The sequence below is a fragment of the Pan paniscus genome, chromosome 11, assembly GCF_029289425.2.
Source record: "Pan paniscus chromosome 11, NHGRI_mPanPan1-v2.0_pri, whole genome shotgun sequence".
Taxonomy (NCBI): domain Eukaryota; kingdom Metazoa; phylum Chordata; class Mammalia; order Primates; family Hominidae; genus Pan; species Pan paniscus.
In genome coordinates this window covers 84565324-84588963 of record NC_073260.2, presented here as the reverse complement: position 1 = coordinate 84588963, position 23640 = coordinate 84565324, and the positions used below count along the sequence as shown (strand labels likewise).

General features: G+C 44.2%; 1 long non-coding RNA gene across 2 annotated transcripts in view; it reads left to right on the top strand.

Annotated features, from left to right (window-relative positions):
- The first annotated feature begins 3606 nt into the window (after positions 1-3606).
- Positions 3607-23640, top strand: part of LOC129393089 (uncharacterized) — a 258151-nt gene continuing 238117 nt past the window's right edge. Inside the window, exon 1 of one of the 2 annotated variants that reach the window (XR_008619717.2) lies at positions 3607-4078. This is a non-coding gene — a long non-coding RNA (uncharacterized LOC129393089). The remainder of the gene's footprint in view (positions 4079-23640) is intronic. The other variant, XR_008619716.2, reaches the window with a different exon arrangement.

Genomic DNA, 23640 nt, shown 5'->3' with positions numbered 1-23640 from the left:
AATAGTTATATTAGTCAACTGTTGCTGTGATAATACTGTGTGACAACTCTGGAATTTTAGTGACTTACAACAACAAACATTAGTTTTCCTCCTCAGTAGATCTGCAGGGTGGCTGGAATGGTTTGGCTTTAGGCTATGGCTTAGGTTTTCTGGGGAGGTCATTAAAGGCCTCTGCTCTGTAGTAGCACACTCTTACTTCATCTGCATCCGTTGGCCAGGGCAAGTCGTGTGGCTGAGCACAACATCAATGGGTGGGGAACTAAACTTCTGCTGAGAACAATAGGAAGGGTGAGGAAGGAAGAATCCTGAGCCAATAATACATTCTATTACACTAGCCAATAGTTCCAGAACCCTGTCTCTATTTCATTCACTTATTTCTGAGTCATGACAGTCACTGCTCAAAATAGGAAATTGGGCCGGGTGCAGTGGCTCATGCCTGTAATCCCAGCACTTTGGGAGGCCGAGGCAGGCGGATCACGAGGTCAGGAGATCGAGACCATCCTGGCTAACACGGTGAAACCCCGTCTCTACTAAAAATACAAAAAAAATTATCTGGGCTTGGTGGCGGGCGCCTGTAGTCCCAGCTACTAGGGAGGCTGAGGCAGGAGAATGGTGTGAACCTGGGAGGCGGAGCTTGCAGTGAGCCAAGATAGCGCCACTGCACTCCAGCCTGGGCGGCAGAGCGAGACTCCGTTTCAAAAAAAAAAAAAAGAAATTGGCTTTTTCTTTCATTACAAAACATTGTTCCTTGATAAAAATAATTCTTTTATTAAGAGGTTGCATTTGCACTGTGCAGTATATTGAGTTGAAAATTGTACAAAAAGAGACACAAAATAGTCAAGCTACCTAGGGAAATGTATCCTTTTGATAATTTTGTACATTGCATATTGTGGCATCAGTGTGTGCTTCACATCTTGTAGTAAATAACCAGCTGTGGATGAACTCAGAAAAATATGACAGCACTCACTTAGGAAAAAAGCACCTCTTTCTTAATTCCTTTATGATGAAGTTCTTGCTTTGACTGTATCATTTCTTTCCCCTTGGAGTCAGCACAGTTGGTTAATTCATAGAAGCTCCAAAATTGCTGAAATTATTTTATTCTCATGTTTTGATTCCTGTTCTGAATGCAGCTGTAGAAAAATTTTTCAGAGGAATGAACAATGTGTACGTGAATAAGTGAAGCTGCCTGGTGAGGGAAATTAGTACAAAGTCAATTTTGTTTCCTCTTCAGTGCTCTATACCAGGGGTTGGCAAACCATGGCCCATGGCCCAAGTGTGGCCCATCACTTAGTTTTGTAAATAAAGTTTATTTCTTATCTATGATTGCTTTTGTGCTATAACAGCAGGATTGAGTGCTTTTAACAAAGATCATATGGTCCAGAAAGGCTAAAATATTTACTATGTGGTCCTTTATAGAAAAATTTGTTGTCTTGGATTCAGAGGAACATGGCAGATGGGAGGCAGGACTAGATTGCAGCTCTGGACAGAGCAGCATGCGGGGGCTCACATTGTGAATTTTAGCTCCAGATCTCTGCAAGAACAAACCAGCAATCCAGAAAGGACCCACAGACCCTCTGAAGGAAGTGGACTGCTCCTGCAGGACCGGGGAGACACCCCAAATAGTGGGAAAGGGAGACCCTCCTCTTCCACATCCACTGGGGGATTATATTTTGATTGAGGAAGATCTGGCAACTCTAGCTTAGGAGATAGGAATGCAAGTCAGCATGGGCTAGGTTATGCTGCAGTAACAAACAAACCCAGCTCTCAGTGCCTTAACATGATAGATTTATTTCTCACTCCTGCTGAGTGTCCATCATAGGTGAGCAAGGTCACTCCAAGACCCAGGTGGTTGGAGCAGCTGCAATCTGGAGAGCATCTGACCACCTTAGCAGAGGGAAAAGAATAAAGGTACTCATACACTGGTGTTAAAACTTCTTTCCAGAAGTGACACATACCACTTTTATCTGGCCAAAGCAAGGTATATGGTTATACATAATCTTAAGGTGGTGAGAAGTTTAATTCTGTCATATGCTTAGGGGGGAGAGAGAGAGAGAGAGAGAGAGAAATATTTGGTAGATAGCACTAATTACTACTAAAGTAAGAAACAAACAATAGCCATTTCAGAAAGTGGCTTCATTACAGCAGGAGAGTGGCCACAGCTTTACAGGCAGCAAAGCCTGTAATGTCTCTGAGATGGAGATTTGCAGTGATGGGAAGTGGTACAGAAATCCCTTTTAACTTCCTTTCTCTACTCTTCTGCTCCAGGGCTTCATCTGGAACAGATGCTCTGGTTGGTATAAATTCCTCCTGGAGAATGTTAGATTATTAATTTTCTATTTCCAGTGTTACTGTAACTTTGGATATTTTTGCTTTCATAGGTATTTGATTTATTGGTTGGGACCGTTAGATCTAATCACCAGCTGGTTTCCAACCTAACTTGGAAATTCTGCACTTTTTTTTTTAAGTGAACATTATGCCAAACTAAAAATATTTTAAAGTGCGTAGAAAAAGCAAACCAACAAAATCTACCATCTAGGTGCAAATTTTCAAGCTGGTACCACAAATGAAGCTTTTTACTTATTTTTTTTAATTCCAAACTATCATTCGTGGATAGAGACAGTGCATCAAAACTGCTGGAAATGGAAACTGAACACAAGTCAATCTGCTGTTTCAATTACTTGAAACCTCTGCTTTAAAAGCATTTTGTTTTGTTTTGTTTTTGTCTCTAATCTTCTAAATGGTTCTGGAGGGAGCACAGCCATGGTGGACATAATGGGTGTATCCAACATCACCACAGAGGGAAGGGGACACAGGTGAGGTTTCAGCCTAGAGGAGAGGATGGAAAGTTGCTGAGGTTACCTTGACCATTTTTGATGGTGGAAGCCAGTGAGAGTCCATGAAAGAGGCTGTGACAACTGAAATTCCTATATTTTTTGTGTTTCTGTGCCTACTTGTCATTTACTGCTTTTTTCTTTTGAACCTGATTGATTTCTAGAAAGTTCTGATTGATTTCTAGAAAGTTCCATAGGCATTTATATGCAAATCTCCTTCTCTTTTCTTCCTTTTTTTTTTCCCTTTCCGAGGCAGAGTCTCTGTTGCCCAGGCTGGAGTGCAGTGGCTGCTCTCCTCTCACTGCAACTTCTGCCTCCCAGATTTAAGCGATTCTCGTGCCTCAGCCTCGTGAGTAGCTGGGATTACAGGCGCACACCACCACACCCAGCTAATTTTTTGTATTTTTAGTAGAGAACAGGGTTTTATTTACCATGTTGGCCAGGCTCGTCTTGAACTCCTTCTTGATGATGGAATTGACAGTTGAAGCTCAAACACAAAATCATGTCAGCACCAGGCTAGTCAGAACCCATCTGAGAGAAGCCAAGATTCTAACATCAGGAAATCAGGAATAAATCACATGATGAGCTGCAGGGCATTGGGGGGGGGGGGCAGAAATTTTTGACGGTTGTGCCTGGCACATAACAGACACTCAAAAAATACCTTCTGAATAGACAAGCATCAAAGTGCAAGGCAGGAGTGAAGTTGGAATGGAAGAGCAAGGAAATCTAGGAAAAGAGGTATGGAGGGAAGAAGGACTCCAGAGTGTTTACTGTCAATACAGAGTATTGAAAAGAAAAGAAGTCCAGAGAGGAGGTGTCTGCAGCTAGGCTGTGTGTCTTGGACTCAAAGAGTGTCAGGCAGGCTTCAAAGGCCAGAGGCAAAGCAGATAAAACAGATTTTTAAAAATTGAAGTGAAAAGAAACAGATTTTATTTTGAGAATTTATACACTGAGAGTAGGCAGCACTGATGTAAAGTGAAAAAGGATTTTTTTAATGTCATGCCTTCATTTGTACACCACCTACAGCTTCAAAATCCTTTTATATGTATCCATCTAATCCTTGAGGTGGGTATGAGCCTCTTTTGGCGGTCGGCAAGGATGGGAAAGATGATATGATTTCACGACTCATAGAGAAAGTGATGGAGCTGTAGCTTGAATTCTTTTACTTCAAATCCACAATGCCATGCCTCGCTCCAGTGAAGGACGGACTGCTGTTCTGTCTCCTAAAACCCACACAGCTCGCCTGGGTAAGTCTCCAGTGAAGTGTGCCGAAGTGAGTTCCTTGTTAGTGACCTCTGTTTTTCTCCTGGTGCTCCGTCGATAAAGGAGCAGTTTGGGGACTGCTGTTCTGTGATCTGAGGAATAACAGCAAGGATTTTCTGGTTTTTCTAAAGGGAGCCACTTATGGGAAAGCAGAGATGGTTTAGCAACAGCTGTGAAATATGGTTTCATAATGAATACTTCGGGGATGGAATGAAGATGTTTAGTATTTTTGTTTTTCTCACTGTTGAGAAGAGGTGAAGAGAGATGGTGGGAGGTGAGGTCCTAAGTGTACAGGGGATGTTGAGAACTGATCTAAAAGCCATCCTGGCCAGTATGATCTCGGTGGCAACTTGAGTGCAGTATAATCGAGACAGTAGCTACAGGGCTGGTGTTTCCTGGCAAGGGATGCATTTTTAAATTGTCGTGGGTGACTGATTTGACCTGCCTTTGCTGGTCCTTAGTTGTTGAACAGTGAGGTGGAGACGAAGATTGTCAGCAAACCTTCAGGGACTTACTCGTTCTGAAATGAGTGAGCACTCAAGTACCGTTTCCTCCTGGATAGATGTGACTGAATTTGGGCTCAATTATTAAGAGGCCTCTTTCTTACGTCTGTTTTAAAATTTATGGAGGGAGATAAAACAGGGAAAAAAACACCCCATTTTTGGTATAAAGGCTTTTCTTTATATCCCTCTTTCAATCTCCCTGCCCTCTTAATCATCCAGAAGGCAAGACTTTCGAGCCTCATGAAGCCAGCTTTATCTGACAGGATGGACAGGGAAAGGCCCTGGGCATGTTGGAGGGGATGAGGCCACAAAAGGATGGCAGCTGGTGCTTTTTTCAGAATTTTGCTTGTATCCTCTGGTCATTTTTATTCACTTTTGTCATTTTGCCATTTTTGCGCAGTGATGAGTGTAGGACAAGCAAGGAGGTGTTGCAGCCGTGTGGGCTCTGGTTGGAGCTCCCCCCACCCAGAAGGGGAATGTCCTACTTGAAGATTAGGGAGAGGCAGGCTTCTTCTAAAGTGTGAGTCCCTTGGTCAAGAGGTCCTAGAAAATAAGGACCAATACTAGGTAAGCCTGTAGGTGTGCTTCTGGCACCCTGATACACTACCTGTAAAACACTGACAATTACACAGGGTCAGATAAACTTTTTAAAATACAAATTTAGGCCAGGTGCAGTGGTTCACACCTGTAATTCCAGCACTTTGGGAGGCTGAGGCAGGCGGATCACTTGAGGTCGGAAGTTCGAGACCAGCTGGGGTTTAAAATACTAAAAATACAAAAATTAGCCAGGCATGGTGGTGTGTGCCTGTAGTCCCAACTACTCAGGATGCTGAGGCACAGAAATCGCTTCAACCCGGGAGGCAGAGGTTGCAGTGAGCTGAGATCGTGCCACTGCATGCCAGCATGGGTGGCAGAGGGAGACTGTCTCAAAAAAAAAAAAAAAAATTAAATGTAAGTTCTTCCATATTTTATGGGCCTGCAGAGTACATGCCATGAAACTTAGGTGGAGTGGATTCTGCTCAGGAAAACAGAGACCTTTTATTTCAATTAGGATATGATGTAAAAATCGCACATAGAGTAGAAAAAGCAATTACATACATATATGCTGCCATTGAAGACTTTCTTTCCCAAATGTGAAGGTGATAGCTAACTCACTTTATGTCTTATTTTCCTATGTTCCCTTCCCCACCCACACTTATATGTGCGTTACCTGAATTTTGTCTGGATATTTCTGATGACAACATCGTCTCTTCCTGATCAACCCATATTATCGCTTCTGATATCCACTATGCTTTGCATGTGTCCTAAGATGTAGGGAATTTTCTTTGTAATGAATGATTAACTTTTGTTCATTGCTTTCTGTTCATTGGAATTACATGTGGAGTATTCACAAATGAAGATCACCCTCTGTTTCTCTAGGATAACATGTGGGTCAGAGATCTTAGTTGAAAGCCCTAGAAGCCATCTCTGGCTGATATAAGCAGAGGAATATTGGGCAAATCACAGAATTGTCTTAATTAGAGTGGGTCCATGAGCCTGACCTGAAAAAATTTAGACAGCAAGTCAAAGGGAAAGAAAGCAAAAGCTTCAAAGAGGTACAACCTGTTTTGTTTTATTTTATTTTATTTTATCTTATTTTGTTCTTTTTGAGACAGGGCCTCACTCTGTCACCTAGGCTGGAGTGCAATGGAGTGATCATGGCTCACTGTAGCCTTGACCTCCCAGGCTCAAGTGATCTTCCCACCTCAGCCTCCTGAGTAGCTGGGACTACAGGTGCACACCACCATGCCCCGCTAATTTTTGCATTTTTGTATTTTTTGTAGAGATGGGGTTTAGCCATGTTGGCCAGGCTGGTCAGGAACTCTTGAGCTCAAGCGATCCACCCACCTCAACCTCCCAAAGTGCTGGGATTTTAGGCATGAGCACTGTGCCCAGCCTTGCGTTATTTTTTTGCAGGAGCTTTCCTTCTGTCATTGGTTTATTGAGTGATTAATTTTTTAGGCATGATTTATACATGCTGGGAATCTACGTTCTCCAGAAAATGTGGGATAAATTCATTTCTGCTTGACGCCTTTGGCTTCTCTCAGTCTAATAATGGAGGGGTGAAGCTAGCTAGGGCTCCCATAATTGGTGCTCTGTGAATATTAAACTCTTCCTGATGATGTTTACCTTTTTATTCTTGTCCTCGAGTGTGTACAGGAAAGGTGAAGACTCTGCATTCATTTTTCATTGCAGCTGTAACAAATCACCAATAATTTAGCAGCTTAAACACAAATTATTTTACAATTCTGTAGGCCAGAAGTCTGACACAGATCTCAGCAGGCTACAATCAGGTGTCACAGGGCTGCGCTCCTTTCTGTAGGCTTCAGGAGATCCTGGATCTCTGTTCCCCTGCTGGCTATCAGTTGAGGTCTACTCCCAGCTTCTAGAAGCTACTTGAATTCCATGGCTTGTAGCCTTTTCCTCCGTTTTCAAAGCCAGCATTGGTGGGCTGACTCCCTCTCATGCATTGAATCTGTCTTGATTATTTTCCTCTTGTCTCTGACCAAAGCTAGGAAAGATTGTCCAATTTTAAGGACTCCTGTGATTAGACTGGGCCCACCTGGATCATCTAGGATGATCTCCCACTCCAAGATTTATGCCTTCAATTATATCTGCAAAGTCGCTGTTGCCACAGCTTCCAGAGATCAGGGTGTGACATCCTTGGGAGGGGGAAGATTATTCTGCTGGCCACAGATTCTACTGGGGTTCGTTCTGAAAATCATTGGCACGTGTATCTATAAATCTTCTTCACCCTCGAGCAGGCAGATGTGCTGCCTTCGAAAGTGCTTAGATGTTATAGTCACCTGTCGCAAGCCCCGAGCTCTCGGGAGCCGGCCTGTGCACAGCACAACGTGGAGCCAGCCTGTCCCCAAGGTCAGCTCTTGTTATGTATTAAGCAAAGGAGCCAATAACCAGGCCAGTTAGGGTGGAATCTCACTCTGGTCCACGGAGTCCCCTTTACTTTCTACGTAAAATCCAATGAGATACTTTCTTGGGTGTTTGATGCTTTGCTGATTTGAAGATGCAACCTTCTCGGGGCAAGGCCAGCATTTCTCGGAAGGGGCTCACATGTCTGTTCTTTGGAGCTGTGGGCAAAGAGCCTATCTCTTCAGGGAACGTAAGCGGTTACAGATGTTTGCTGGGGCTCTGGAAATTGAGTGAGCAGAGCCACATGAGTGAGTGCTCAGTAGTAACAGTTGATCTTTGGCTGTTTCCCAGAATATTTCTACGTGTTGTGAAAACCAGTCATTGGTGCTTGGAGAATGACTGTTGCCATGGATACCTGGTTGTTCTAATCGGTCCCACGAGCTAACTGTTTGTAGGAACAGGTCTTCTCCTGCCCCAGCCATGTGGCTCTGCTGCCCTGCCCACCTGGGCACACCTGATTATCAGAGCATAAGCAGCTGATGAAACTGGACCAATGCGTCTGTTCCTGCGTGTCTCCTGACTTTGCACCAGTGACAACGTTTGGCCAGTGTCTCTCTTCAGTGCTGAAGCGGTCAGAGAGAAAGCCCAGAAGCTGATGGCAGTCACCTTCTATGGAAAAAGCCTGCCACAGCAAGAAGGATGCACACACAGAGGGAGAGCTTACCTGGCTTCATGGGGCCAGATCCTAGTCCTCCTAGGACCCAGGCACATTTTCTTGTCTTACTTTTTTTTTTCTTTTGTTTTATTATACTTTAAGTTCTGGGATACATGTGCAGAACGTGCAGGTTTGTTACATAGGTACACACGTGCCATGGTGGTTTGCTGCAGCCATCAACCCATTATCTACATTAGGTATTTCTCCTAATGCTATCCCTCCATTAACCCCCCACCCCCTGACAGGCCACGGTGTATGATGTTCCCCTCCCTGTGTCCGTGTGTTCTCATTGTTAAACTCCCACTTATGAATGAGAACATGTGGTGTTTGGTTTTCTGTTCCTGTGTTAGTTTGCTGAGAATGATGGTTTCCAGCTTCATCCATGTCCCTGCAAAGGACACAAACTCATCCTTTTTTATGGCTGCATAGTATTCCGTGGTGTATATGTGCCACATTTTCTTTATCCAGTCTATCATTGATGGGCATTTGGGTTGGTTCCAAGTCTTTGCTATTGTGAATAGTGCTGCAATAAACATATGTGTGCATGTGTCTTTATAGTAGAATGATTTATAATCCTTTGGGTATATACCCATTGATGGATTGCTGGGTCACATGGTATTTCTGGTTCTAGATCCTTGAGGAATCACCACACTGTCTTCCACAGTGGTTGAACTAATTTACACTCCCACCAACAGTGTAAAAGCATTCCTATTTCTCCACATCCTCTCCAGCACCTGTTGTTTCCTGACTTTTTAATGATTGCCATTCTAACTAGAGTGAGATGGCATCTCACTGTGGTTTTGATTTGCATTTCTCTAATGACCAGTGATGATGAGCTTTTTTCTATATGTTTGTTGGCCGCATAAATGTCTTCTTTTGAAAAGTGTCTGTTCATATCCTTTGCCCACTTTTTGATGAGGTTGTTTGTTTGTTTTTGTAAATTTGTTTAAGTTCCTTATAGATTCTGGATATTAGCCCTTTGTCAGATGGATAGCTTGCAAAATTTTTCTCCCATTCTTTAGTATGCCTGATGATATCCTTGGGAGGGGATCACTCTGATGATAGTTTGTTTTGCTGTGCAGAAGTTATTTAGTTTAGTTAAATCCCATTTGTCAGTTTTGGCTTTTGTTGCCATTGCTTTTGGTGTTTCATTCATGAAGTCTTTGCCCATGCCTATATCCTGAATAGTATTGCCTAGGTTTTCTTTTAGGGTTTTTATGGTTTTCAATCTTACGTTTAAGTCTTTAATCCATCTTGAGTTAACTTTTGTGTAAGGTGTAAGGAAGGGGTCCAGTTTCAGTTTTCTGCACATGGCTAGCCAGTTTCCCAGCACCATTTATTAAATAGAGGCTCCTTTCCCCATTGCTAGTTTTTGCCAGGTTTGTCAAAAATCAGATGGTTGTGGATGTGTGGTGTTATTTCTGAGGGCTCTGTTCTGCTCCATTGGTCTGTATATCTGTTTTGGTACCACTACCATGCTGTTTTGGTCACTATAGCCTTGTGGTATAGTTTGAAGTCAGGTAACATGATGACTCCAGCTTTGTTCTTTTTGCTTAGGCTTTGCTTGGCTATACAAGCTCTTTTTTGGTTCCATATGAAATTTAAGGTAGTTTTTTCTAATTCTGTGAAGAAAGTCAATGATAGCTTGATGGGGATAGCATTGAATCTATAAATTACTTTGGGCAGTATGGCCATTTTCATGATATTGATTCTTCCTATCCACGAGCATGGAATGTCTTTCCATTTGTTTGTGTCCTCTCTTATTTCCTTGAGCAGTGGTTTATAGTTCTCCTTGAAGAGGTCCTTCACATCCCTTGTAAGTTGTATTCCTAGGTATTTTATTCTCTTTGTAGCAATTGTGAATGGGAGTTCACTCATGATTTTCTTCTATGTTTGTCTATTATTGGTGTATAGAAATGCTTGTGATTTTGGACATTGATTTTGTATCCTGAGACTTTGCTTATCAGCTTAAGGAGATTTTGGGCTGAGACAATGGGGTTCTCTAAATATACAATCATGTCATCTGCAAACAGAGACAATTTGACTTCCTCTCTTCCTATTCGAATACGCTTTATTTCTTTCTCTTGCCTGATTGCCCTGGCAGAAACTTCCAATACTGTGTTGAATAGGAGTGGTGACAGAGGGCATCCTCATGTGATGCCAGTTTTCAAAGGGAATGCTTCCAGCTTTTCTCATTCAGTATAATATTGGCTGTGGGTTTGTCATGAATAGCTCTTATGATTTTGAGATACATTCCATCAATACCTAGTTTATTGAGAGTTTTTAGCATGAAGGGGTGTGGAATTTTATCGAAGGTCTTTTCTGCATCTATTGAGATAATCATGTGGTTTTTGTCATTGGTTCTGTTTATGTGATGGATTACATTTATTGATTTGCATATGTGGAACCAGCCTTGCATCCCAGGGATGAAGCCGACCTGATCATGTTGGATAAGCTTGTTGATGTGCTGCTGGATTTGGTTTGCCAGTATTTTATTGAGGATTTTCACATCAATGTTCATCAGGGATATTGGCCTGAAATTTTCTTTTTCTGTTGTGTCTCTTCTGGGTTTTGTTATCAGGATGATGCTGGCCCCATAAAACGAGTTAGGGAGGAGTCCCTCTTTTTCTATTGTTTGGAATAGATTCAGAAGGAATGGTACCAGCTCCTCTTTGTACCTCTGGTAGAATTTGGCTGTGAATCCTTCTGGTCCCGGGCTTTTTTAGTTGGTAGGCTATTAATTACTGCCTCAACTTCAGAACTTATTGATCTATTCAGGGATTGATTTCTTTCTGGTTTAGTCTTGGGAGGGTGTATGTGTCCAGGAATTTATCAATTTTTTTCTAGATTTTCTAGTTTATTTGCGTAGAGCTGTTTATAGTATCCTCTGATGGTAGTTTGTATTTCTGTGGGATCAGTGGTGATATCCCTTTTATCATTTTTTATTGTGTCTATTTGATGCTTCTCGCTTTTCTTCTTTAGTCTGGCTAGTGGTCTATCTATTTTGTTAATCTTTTCAAAAAATCAGCTCCTGGATTCATTGATTTATTTCAAGGCTTTTTCATGTCTCTATCTCCTTTAGTTCTGCTCTGATTGTAGGTATTTCTTGTCTTCTGCTAGCTTTTGAATTTGTTTGCTCTTGCTTCTCTAGTTCTTTTAATTGTGATGTTAGGGTGTCAATTTTAGATCTTCCCTGCTTTCTCCTGTGGGCATTTAGTGCTATAAACTTCCCTCTAAACACTGCTTTAGCTGTGTCCCAGAGATTCTGGTATGTTGCATTCTCATTGGTTTCAAAGAGCTTATTTATTTCTGCTTTAATTTCGTTATTTGCCAGTAGCCATTCAGGTGCAGGTTGTTCAGTTTCTATATTGTTGTGTGGTTTTGAGTAAGTTTCTTAATCCTGAGTTCTAATTTTATTGCACTGTGGTCTGAGAGACTGTTTGTTATGATTTCTGTTCTTTTGCATTTGCTGGAGAGTGTTTTACTTCCAATTGTGTGGTCAATTTTAGAATAAGTGTGATGTGGTGCTGAGAAAAATGTATATTCTGTTGATCTGGGGTGCAGAGTTCTGTATCTGTTAAGTATGCTTGGTCCAGAGCTGAGTTCAAGTCCTTAATATCTTTGTTAATTTTCTGTCTTGCTGATCTGTCTAATATTGACAGTGGGGTGTTAAAGACTCCCACTACTATTGTATGGGAGTCTAATTCTCTTTGTAGGTCTCTAAGAACTTGCTCTATGAATCTGGGTCCTCCTGTGTTGGGTGCATACATATTTAGGATAGTTAGCTCTTCTGGTTGCATTGATTCATTTTCCATTATGTAATGCCCTTCTTTGTCTCTTTTGATCTGTGTTGGTTTAAAGCCTGTTTTATCAGAGACTAGGATTGCCACCCTGCTTTTTTTTTGCTTTCCATTTGCTTGGTAAATATTCTTCCATCCCTTTATTTTGAGCCTATGTGTGTGTTTGCACATGAGATGGTTCTCTTGGATACAACACAGCGATGGGCTTTGACTCTTTATCCAGTTTGCCAGTCTGTGTCTTTTAATTGGGGGATGTAGCCTTTTTACATTTAAGGTTAATATTGTTATGTGTGAATTTGATTCTGTCAATATTATGCTAGCTGGTTATTTTGCCTGTTAGTTGATGCAGTTTCTTCATAGTGTTGATGGTCTTTACAATTTGGTATGTTTTTGCAGTGGCTGGTGCCGGTTGTTCCTTTCCACGTTTAGTGCTTCCTGCAGGAGCTCTTGTAAGGCAGGCCTGCTGGTGACAAAATCTCTCAACATTTTCTTGTCTGTAAAGGATTTTATTTCTCCCTTGCTTATGAAGCTTAATTCGGCTGGATATGAAATTCTGGGTTGAAAATTCTTTTCTTTAAGAATGTTGAATATTGGCCCCCACTCTCTTCTGGCTTATAGAGTTTCTGCAGAGAGACCTGCTGTTAGTCTGATGGGCTTCCCTTTGTGGGTAACCTGACCTTTCTCTCTCTGGCTTCCCTTAACAATTTTTCCTTTATTTCAACTTTGGTGAATCTGACAATTATGTGTCTTGCGGTTGCTCTTCTCGAGGAGTATCTTTGTGGTGTTCTCTGTATTTCCTGAATTTGAATGTTGGCCTGTCTTTCTAGGTTGGAGAAGTTCTCCTGGATAATATCCTGAAGAGTGTTTTCCAACTTGGTTCCATTCTCCCTGTCACTTTCAGTACACCAATCAAATGTTGGTTTGGTCTTTTCTCACAGTCTCATATTTCTTGGAGGCTTTGTTCGTTCATTTTCATTCTTTTTTCTCTAATCTTGTCTTCATGCTTTATTTCATTAAGTTGATCTTTAATCTCTGATATCCTTTCTTCCACTTGATCAATTCAGCTATTGATACTTGGGCATGCTTCACGAAGTTCTTGCGTTGTGTTTTTCAGCTCCTCCAGGTCATTTATGTTCTTCGTTAAACTGGTTATTCTAGTTAGCAATTCCTCTAACCTTTTTTCATGGTTCTTAGCTTCCTTGCATTGGGTTAGAACATGCTCCTTTAGCTCAGAGGAGTTTGTCATTACCCACCTTCTGAATCCTACTTCTGTCAGTTCGTCAAACTCATTTTCTGTCCAGTTTTGTTCCCTTGCTGGCGAGAAGTTGTGATCCTTTGGAGAAGAGGCGTTCTGGTTTTTGGCATTTTCAGCCTTTTTGCTCTGGTTTTTCCTCATCTTCCTGGATTTATCTACTTTTGGTCTTTGATGCTGGTGACCTTCAGATGGGGTTTTTGTGTGGATGTGCTTTCTGTTGATGTTGATGCTATTCCTTTCTGTTTGTTAGTTTCCCTTGTAACAGGCCTCTCTGCTGCAGGTCTGCTGGAGTTTGCTGGAGGCCCACTCCAGTCCCTGTTTGTCTGGGTGTCACCAGCAGAGGCTGCAGAACAGCAAAGATTGCTGCCTGTTCATTCCTCTGGAAGCTTCATCCCAGAGGGGCACCCGCCAGATGCCAGCTGGAGCTCTCCTGTATGAGGTGTCTGTCAATCCCTGCTGGGAGGTGTCTCCCTGTCAGGAGGCACAGGGATCAGGGACCCATTTGAGGAGGCAGTCTGTCTCTTAGCAGAGCTCAAGCACTGTGCTGGGAGATCCACTGCTCTTTTCAGAGCCGACAGACAGAAATGTTTAAGTTTGCTGAAGCTGTGCCCACAGCCACCCCTTCCTCCAGGTGCTCTGTCCCAGGGAGACAGGAGTTTTATCTATAAGCCCCTGACTGGGGCTGCTGCCTTTCTTTCAGAGATGCCCTGCCCAGAGAGGAGGAATTTAGAGAGGCAGTCTGGTTACAGTGGCTTTGTGGTGTTCCGGTTGGCTCTGCCCAGTTTGGACTTCCTGGTGGCTTTGTTTACACTTTAAGGGGAAAACTGCCTACTCAAGCCTTAGTAATGGCAGACGCCCCTGCCCCCATCAAGCTCAAGTGTCCCAGGTTGACTTCAGACTGCTGTGCCTGCATTGAGAATTTCAAACCAGTGGATCTTTGCTTGCTGGGCTCCATTTGGGTGGGATCCACTGAGCTAGAATACTTGGCTCCCTGGCTTCAGCCCCCTTTGGCTCCCTGGCTTCAGCCACCTTTCCAGGGGAGTGAATGGTTCTGTCTTGCTGGTGTCCCAGGCGCCACTGGGATATGAAAAAAAACTCCTGCAGGTAGCTTGGTGTCTGCCCAAATGGCCGCCCAGTCTTGTGCTTGAAACCCAGGGCCCTGGTGGCATAGGCACCAGAGGGAATCTCCTGGTCTGCGGGCTATGAAGACTGTGGGAAAAGCATAGTATCTGGGCCAGAATGCACCATTCCGCATGGCACAGTTCCTCATGGCTTCCCTTGGCTAGGGGAGGAAGTTCCCCATCTCCTTGTGCTTCCCAGGTGAGACGACGCCCCACCCTGCTTTGGCTTGCCCTCTGCGAGCTGCACCCACTGTCTAACCAGTTCCGATGAGATGAGCCGGTACCTCAGTTGGAGATGCAGAAATCACCCACCTTCTGCATTGATCTCACTGGGAGCTGCAGACCGGAGCTGTTCCTATTCGGCCATCTTGCCAGCCACTCCTCTGGTCTTACATTTCCTTTAACACTCTAGTAAGTCTCTTTTTGGCCTAGTTCCTTGTTTTGTTTGGATTGGGTTTCTGGCTATTGTCAGCCCTGAGCTTTGAGCTGGTGAAGCCTTCTTATGAGAAATTGAGAAGGACCATAGTAGGAGGTCAGCTCTTTGAGGGTAAGGGTAGGGTTCTAACTACTCTGTCATTCTCATAACACAGCTGTGTGTTCCACGAAAGTGAGGTGGTGGTTTTTTGGGTGGCACAGTCCAAGGTCCTCAGAATAGCTCAGGCCACAGAGAAACTTCCTGGTTCCATGTAGTTGAACCAAGACTTGGAGATGACCTCATTTGTGTCACCTGGCAAAAAGGATTGTGAAAGCAGAGTCAAAGTATGAAAGATATGGGTGGAGGCTGCTGGTCACTCCCTAGTTTGCACTTCACCTTCTTCTAGAACCCCTGACTTTAAGCTGGGAACATGGTTGCCCATTATGAAGACTTCATTTTCCAGTCTCCCTTATTGCTAAGTTGGTCATGTTGCTATGTTCAGGTCCATGGGATATGAACAGAATTGTTGTATGGAAGCTCCTAAAAGCATTCTTTGAAAGGCAGGAAGCTTGCACTCTCCACCATCCCCACCTCCTTGCCTTTGTCCCTTCTCCATTATACTTGCTGGAATGCAGTTGGGAGAGCCAGCACTCTAGCTGCTGTTGGTGGACCATGAGGTTGAGCCCAGGCCATGAATGTGTCAGAGTGGTGCTATCTACCTCTGGAATGTTACTTGATAGAGAAACACTTTTTAATTTCATTTTAGCCATTGGTTTTTCAGGTTTCTATTGCAGCCATACCTAATTTTAACTGATAGCAGACACTGAGCAGAGAACACTCTCCTGCTTCCAGAGGCTATGGGCATTCCATGGGAGCTGTAGTAGGGGAAGAGTGTAAAGGTAATATTCTTCTGCGGATGTGTCTTTGGCTTTTAAAGATTATTAACTCTGGACAACAGGTTGATTATGGTCATGGATTAAACAAAACATTCTCTATTCTTCTCACTCACTTCCTGCTTTTAGAGGGCAACTGGATGAACTTTTCAGATATTTGAATAGCTTTGGTGATTTTGTTGACTCAGTGCCCTTAACATACACGGCCATACTCCATGCTGCTTGGCTTCAGTTTTAATGACCATGACTCATTTTAAAAAGGGAAAGCTCTTCAGAAAAGAGGCTTCCCAAACTGCCCAGGCTTCCTTATAAGTGAATCAACACAGAAGTGCTCAGTCCATCAAAATAATGTACAACCTCAATAAAATGCAGTGAAAACAAACACTGTAAAATTCCACAAATGAAAGATATTATTGTTGTTATTATTATAATAATGACAGGACATTCCTGTTCTTTTTAATGTCTACTATGGGGTTACTGATAAAATCACTCAACCTGAAAATGGGTGGTTTGATTTTTAAATGAAGGGTGATTTTCTCCCAAAGCTGGTTTGGCTGAGTTCCTCAGATAGTCCAGCTGTGTGCAACAAACTTTACAGTTTGCCAAAGACACATTCCCTTCATCTTTGTTACTTTTGTTTAATCCTCACAGCAATCTTTAATCACAAAAGAACAGAGGTTCAGAAAGCTTAAGAAACCTGTTCCAAGTCCTGTGGCTGACTGAGATGGCCGGGATTCCATCCAGACTTTGAATCTGGGAATGTCAGGGAAGGAAGGGGAGGGATGGAGGAGACCTTGTGAATTTCCCTGGGGTTGGGCACTTGTGCAGCCCACCTTGGACGATGGATTCAGTCCATCGGGTGCTGGGGAACGAGAAGGAGCCCATTTCAGTCTGAAGCTGTGCTTGTGCCTTGCTTGCCTGGACACACCCTCCCCTGTCAGGGTCGCAGTCCTGACCCACCTCTGACATCCTGGCACATCTGTAGAACTTGCAGGAACAGCCCCTTCAAGCAGCTGAAGGGCAGCCGCCTCTTAGCGGATGGTGGTTAATAATAGGCTTTGTTCTCTAGGTTCTTCTATTTTCAGCTACCGAATACAATTTATAAAGAAAAAAATACACACCACCATCCCCCCACCCCTTATCAGATCTCTTATAATTATAGAATAAGGTGCCTGCGAACTCCCAGGGAGCTGGTTTCCATGGCAATGACAAGCTATTATATTCTAAAGGCCAAGCTAGAACTCCACCCCCTCGTCCTCGCCACTGCTGTGCGTCTTGTTATTGCAGTGTTCCAAAATAAACTTGCTGCCTAATCGTAAATCCCATATAATTAGAGATGAGCTAATCGTTACCCCGCTACCTTTGTGCGGCCCACTCATCATGCTAGCGGTTTCTAGAACAGCGATGCTGACGGACTGTTTGATGTCAGAATAGACCTTCCTCCTCCAGGAACTGGGTGCAGCATCTATCCATGTATGGCTCAGGACCCTTTCACCGGAAAAGGCCTGACTTACGGGACCTGCCCAGGGTGCTTCAGCAAACGAGAGGGGCTGCTTAGGTAGCGACTGACCACGAGATCTGTGGCTCTCTCCAGCTCTCCATTAAGGATGGGCAGAGAAATCTCCCTGGAGTCGCATAGAGCTCTCCCTCTCACACTTTATGGTTACCTGCTGGGAGCAGCATCAGGGCAGCAGATGTGACACTGGGAGGAAAGGCATTTGTCACCTCCCTTCTTCTCATTTCTTTTTTACTTATTTATTTATTTTTTTGAGACAGAGTCTCACTCTGTTGCCCAGGCTGGAGTGCAGTGGCACAATCTCGGCTCACTGCAATCTCCCCTTCTAGGGCCCAAGCGATTCTCCTGCCTCAGCCTCCCGAGTAGCTGGGATTACAGGCACCCACTAACACGCCTGGCTAATTTTTTGCATTTTTAGTAGAAACGGGGTTTCACCATGTTGGCCAGGCTGATCTTGAACTCCTGACCTCGTGATTCGCCCACCTCGGCCTCCCAAGGCGCTGGGATTACAGGCGTGAGCCACCGCACCAGTCCTCTTCCTCCCATTTCTTGCTCTGCCTCCTGCTCATCCTCTGTAGACTGGAGGTGCGTTTTAGCACATGTTGTGTCTGGCTTGTGTAGTTTTCATCCGCCAGGGATCATTGTCTTGTTTTCAGCAGGTGGAGTCCCCAGCAGGCTTGCATTCAGTGCAGGGGTCCTTAGGAAATCCATCCTCCTGGAAACAGACGATCTGTGAAAAAGGGAACAGGATAATTTCAGATAAGCGCTGGAGGGAAACCCAAATAGGGGTGATGCTTAGAATGTGTTTGGCGTGTGAGGGGCTTGCTTCCTCTAATATCTGAGCAGAGACCTGGAAGACAAAAAGGCTGATTATAGCTTACCTGTCCAGGGGTCCCATTTGCTTCGTTTCACTGAAATGCCCCTCATGCACAACCAGGTTTGCAGTGGAATTTTAATGGTGCCCTGGCTCTGGTTAATTTCATCTGTGCTGGCTCCCTTCCTTTGGCTCCTCCAGGTCCACTCTGGGCCATTCTTCTTCTGGGTCTCTACCTCAGATCTTTAGAAGCACCAGCGGGTCTCTGCTAACTGCTTGGTCTTAGCTGGTGCAAGGCACTAGCAGGAGACTGGAGAATGGTGGAGAGTGGCAAGCAGTCAGCTTATGCCTTGACTTGGCTCACTTCCTGCGGGCTCTCTGTGGAGTGGCTGCTGCCCTCTACAAAGGCCACGGGGGCTACCAGGTGGCCCTCTCTAGAGACCTACCCTCTCTGAGTCCTGGTACTTGCTCTCTCCCCTTGTCCCTTTAGGCTTAGAGGGGACAACAGCTTCTGACTCTTGCTAGCCCAAGGATGCTTCGCCGTCCCATGTGGGTGTGGTTTCGTTCCACCTGCTATCACTCTTGCAGACAGTGCCTTTATTAAACCCTGCGCTCATCCCAGGTAGAGTGTGCTCTCCTCTTCCTTCCCAGGCCCTGACTGAGTCCATTTCCCTCCCCCACCGACACCAGCTTTCTCTGTGTCTTTTCTCTCACTGTGCACCCTCTTTGCTTTCCTTTCTTCCCTCTGCCTCATTTAATCCTACTCATTCAACGTCCAGCTTCAGTCTCATGTCCTCTCACCCACTTCCTGTCTCCATACTCCTGCTTTCCTAAGAATCAGCCCCCTATAGCTTAGCAGTCACTTCCCTGTTATCCTGTAGGTTCCTGTCTGTTGATTTAATTTCCCCAGCTAGACTTTAACCTTCTGCAAAGACGGGGACCACAACAAGGTGCTCTTCTGTCTGTGACTCAAGAAGTGCTGGGGGCACCTTACCTGCTGGAGAACGTCTCCCTCATTGGCCGTGTGTCTACTGCCGTCTGGGCCCAGTCTCAGACTGCATGGGTTGCCAGGCTGTGAATATCAGGACAGGGGAACACATTTAGCTGTTTCATCTAGGTGTTCTGATGGGTGGGATCTTGGCAAAATAGCACTACATGGGGATCATATATTTTTTCCTATTTTCTAAGTCATGGTAGGTAATTCCAAAGACCTTGTTCACTTTCCTCAGAATAGTAATGGTAACAAAAGCATAAAAGCTGTTTAGGAAAATACATGGCAGATCCTGTCCACACAGAAAGGAGCAATTAATAGAGAGGAGAATGGGCGACCTGGAAATCCCCATAATGAAAGTTTGTTTAGGAACTAGATACTAAGTGCAACAGGGGCATGAAAGTGAATAAATGCTTCCCCAAGAGATCCTAGCAACCAGCAGTGGAATCACAGGAAGGGCCGACATCCTAGATTTTTAAACTCTTTAGAATCCCAGGAGACATAAATCAAATAAGCAGATTTGTTGCTTCTTTCAACTGAGAAAACAACGTGGTTGATTTTTTTAAAGTGCTGCTAGAGAATAATGTATTGAAAAAGCAAGAATCGGAGTGTTGCCCAGGAGATTAAAATCAGGGGAGGAAAAACAAAAGGCAAAAACCCCAAAATTCAACCAGATCAACAAGGAGCATAGCTTCCCAACATGCAAATCCAGACCGATTTTTAAAAATTAATCAGCACAATTGTCTGTTAATTGTACCTTTGCTAGTTGATTACGGTATTTCTTAAACAACATCCCACTACTAAACAGCTTTGCAACACTTGATCCTCTTCTGATACCTGTTCTGTGCTTAGGATATCGAAAGCGAAGTGGGATTAATTCTGGCCTCTGGCAGCTGGGGTAATTTAAGGCTTCACTGGAGTGGGACAGGTCACCACAGGTTGAGCTATAAAAGCTGCCTCCAGTGTAACTTTGCTCGGGGTAACACACTGCAAAGTGCTTGGATTTTTTTTAATCGAGATTAAAAATGATCTCTTGCTGATATTTTCATTTACTACAGGAAGGCAATTTGTTAGGTGGGCTTTCAGAGGAGAAAATGTTGTTCCGATGATGTTTCTGGATTTACTTCCATGTGGTAGCGGAGAGGAAGGCAGAACTGATTTGGGACCTTCCTGATAGGGTGCAGCAACTCTCCCACTTCAGAGCAGACCAGCACTCGGTTCTGGCCTCCAGAGTCTCCCCTGTGCCAACAGAGGTCCTTGGGCGGGCAGCCATATCCAGCAGCCATGGAAGGAGCCATCAGGAGCAGAACATGGGCCAGCAAAGGATGGTGCACAGTGGGCTGGTGGTCTTAGCCAAAATGGTGCTTATATCTCAAAACTCTAGTGTTTTCACTGAAGAGGGTTGGAGCAGAGGAAGAGGTAAAAATGGCGAATGGTGTGGGTCAGCCTCAGACAATCAGAGAGCTGATAGGACATCGTCTCTGGGGTTCGCTGGAAGGACTTGGAGTTGGGGTACGTTATGAGTTGGCTGAGGCCCATGTTAGCAGATGGGGCAGGAGCCAGAGAAATATGGGTGGCAGAGTTAGGGATCTTAGAATGGGGAGACAACTTGGCTAGTGGGGCAGCACGGGATGTGGTAATACTGAGTTTCATTTTGCTTGTTGATTTTGAAGTCACTTGAACATCTAAGTGACATGTTCTATGTGTTCTTCATCAGGAAGGGGATGGTTGAATATTTGGAGTTTAAAAATGACATAATTCCTTTGAAAGGGGAGCTGTTTAAACACTAATCAGCCCTTTACACATTAGTATAAATAAAAAGTCTGCAAGTAAGTTTTGATAGAAAGGGAAAAATAAGGAGCCATTGTCAATGCTGATGGGAAAGTGATTATCGCAGGGGAAGAAACTCAGCCACAGCAAGAGCCTGAGGGGTCCACAGTCGGCCGCATGATACAGCCTGGGCCTGCCCTGTGGTGTCTTCTCTCCAACAGATCTATCCCTAATTTCATTCCCAAGCTGATGAGGAAACAAATCTACCCACATCTATCTCCCTTAAACTCTTATATATCACTAGAGTTCTTATTATTCCTTTTGTTTAAATATGTGATTTCTTACATTGTATTTTTATTTTTTTATTGAGGTATGCTTTACTTATCATAAACCTTACCCATTTTAAGTGTACAACTCAATGATTTTTGGTAACTTTATTGAATTGTACAGGCATTACCACAATACAGTTTTAGAACATTTTTATTACCTCAGTAAGATCCCTCATACCACCCCGCCACAAACTTTTTTTTTGTTTAAGACAAAGCCTTGCTCTGTCACCCATGCTGGAGTGCAGTGTTGCAATCTCAGCTCACTGCAACCTCTGCCTCCTGGGTTCAAGCGATTCATCTGCCTCAAACTCCCTAGTAGCTGGGACTACAAGCACGCGCGACCATGCCCAGCTAATTTTTATATTTTTAGTAGACACAAGGTTTCACCATATTGGCCAGGCTGGGCTCAAACTCCTGCCCTCGTGATCTGCCCGCCTTGGCCTCCCAAAGTGCTGGGATTACAGGTGTGAGCCACCGCGTCCAGCCCCTCATACCCTTTTAATGTTCATCGTCATTCCTGGCAGTACCTCTGTTGTGGAAAGTGGGATTACAAGACATGTTCCAGTTTCTTCACAGAGGTGAGTATTGGAGAAGATTGTCCTTGAGTTCTGGCACTGGGAGGCTATGCGTCCTAATCCCAGCTCTGCTTAGTATTAGTGAGTTTATTCAATCACTCTGGACTTCAGTTGTTCACTTGAAAAATGTAATCAATAATATCTACCCTGCAGGGTTGTTCAGATGATTAGAGATAAGGTATGTGAAGAGCCTGCCACATAGTTCAGTGAAATTATGAAATTATTTCATTACAAATACACAGATGCTTGTAAACAATAGGAATTGATTGGATGCAGAGACTGAATTTTGAGGTGTATTATTTTACTATTTTGTAATTTAATCAGTGGAATGGGGTAGGAAGAAGGAGAAAGTACAATTATTTGTAATAGATATTGGCTGCTTTAAAAAATCAAATGCATTTAAGAAACAATTCCTTTTGATTTACACTGCTCAATTTTCCCCTCTTAAAACTACACAGAGATTTTCTTTCCAAAGAGCTTTTCCAAATGGCTTGACTCCCCTGACCTCCCCCCACCTCAACCCTGTCTTCTACAGTTTTTTTCTTGCTTTCTTCTGAAATAGATTTGAAAAAACAAGACCCTGACTGCAGCTTTTCAGAGCCCGGTAGTGATTTTCTCTTCTGGTATGAAATTTAAGACCCATAAAATGCAGTTGCCATTTCCTGTGGATGTTCCGCTTCTGTGTTCCGATTTGATATTTATTGCCACATGAGTCAAGATCACAATAAGTTGCTCCATTGCCCTGTGTTATTGATGTAGTGCCACCCGTTTACGTGGGGGAGTTCAGCTGCTGGCCGGGTGCCTGTTGCTAAGTACCCGAAAAACTAAACGTGGCCACTAGGGGGTGCCGCTCTCCCAGAGTCCTGACCCGGATCCCCATTTGGGAAGGGAGAGAGAGCACCGGGAAGGGCTGCTCCAGCGCCCTCTATCTTCCTCCCGAGGGACCCCGCAGGTGATGAGCGCCATAGGCCCAAGCTCTTCCACCTTAGCCAATCCCCACGCTAGGGCAGCTTCCAAGCGGCCAGGGAATGAATGGGAGCTCTCTGCCACTTTGAATTGTGGGATCCCTCCACGGCTTTTTCTGGGGAAAGGCGTTTTAATCGGCTGTGCCAGAGTCACTAAACGGTGCTTGCTAAAGATATAGATTCTTGAATTTCATTCTCTAGACACAGTGAACCAGAATCTCTGATGATGAGGTTCAGAAATCTCCATTCCCGACACTTGTTCCAGATGACCTCAGTGCACACCAAAGTTAGGACCCCGAAAAGGCAGGCCGTTTCTGAAAATGCTCCTTTTATCAGCTGCTCCCTTCTAAACCCTTCTAAACTCTTCTAAACCAAATCCAAAACCAACCAGAGGTCTTCGAAGCCACTGGAATATACCCTCCCCGGAAGTCTAAGTTCACCATGAACCAATCTGTGGGGAGAGTAATGCCTCCATCTCTGCCGGCCAGCGTTCCGGGACCCTCAAGGACTACTTTGAATTTCAGAAGTGGAACTTCAGAAAAGCAGTGTTGAAAGAATCATTGATGTTAATTAAAAGATGTAAATAATCTCTTTTAAAGAAATAGACTTGGCTGGGCGTGGTGGCTCACGCCTGTAATCCCAACACTTTGGGAGGCCGAGGCGGGTGGATCACGAGGTCAGGAATGGAGACCATCCTGGCTAACACGGTGAAACCCCGTCTCTACTAAAAATACAAAAAAATTAGCTGGGCGTGGTGGTAGGTGCCTGTAGTCCCAGCTACTCGGGAGGCTGAGGCAGGAGAATGGCGTGAACCCAGAAGGCGGAGCTTGCAGTGAGCCGAGATCGCGCCACTGCACTCCAGCCTGGGCGACAGAGCGAGACACTGTGTCAAAAAAGCAAGCAAGCAAACAAACAAACAAAAAACTTTGTGCTGGTTTCCTAGCACTGCTGTAACAAATGCCGGCAAACTGGGT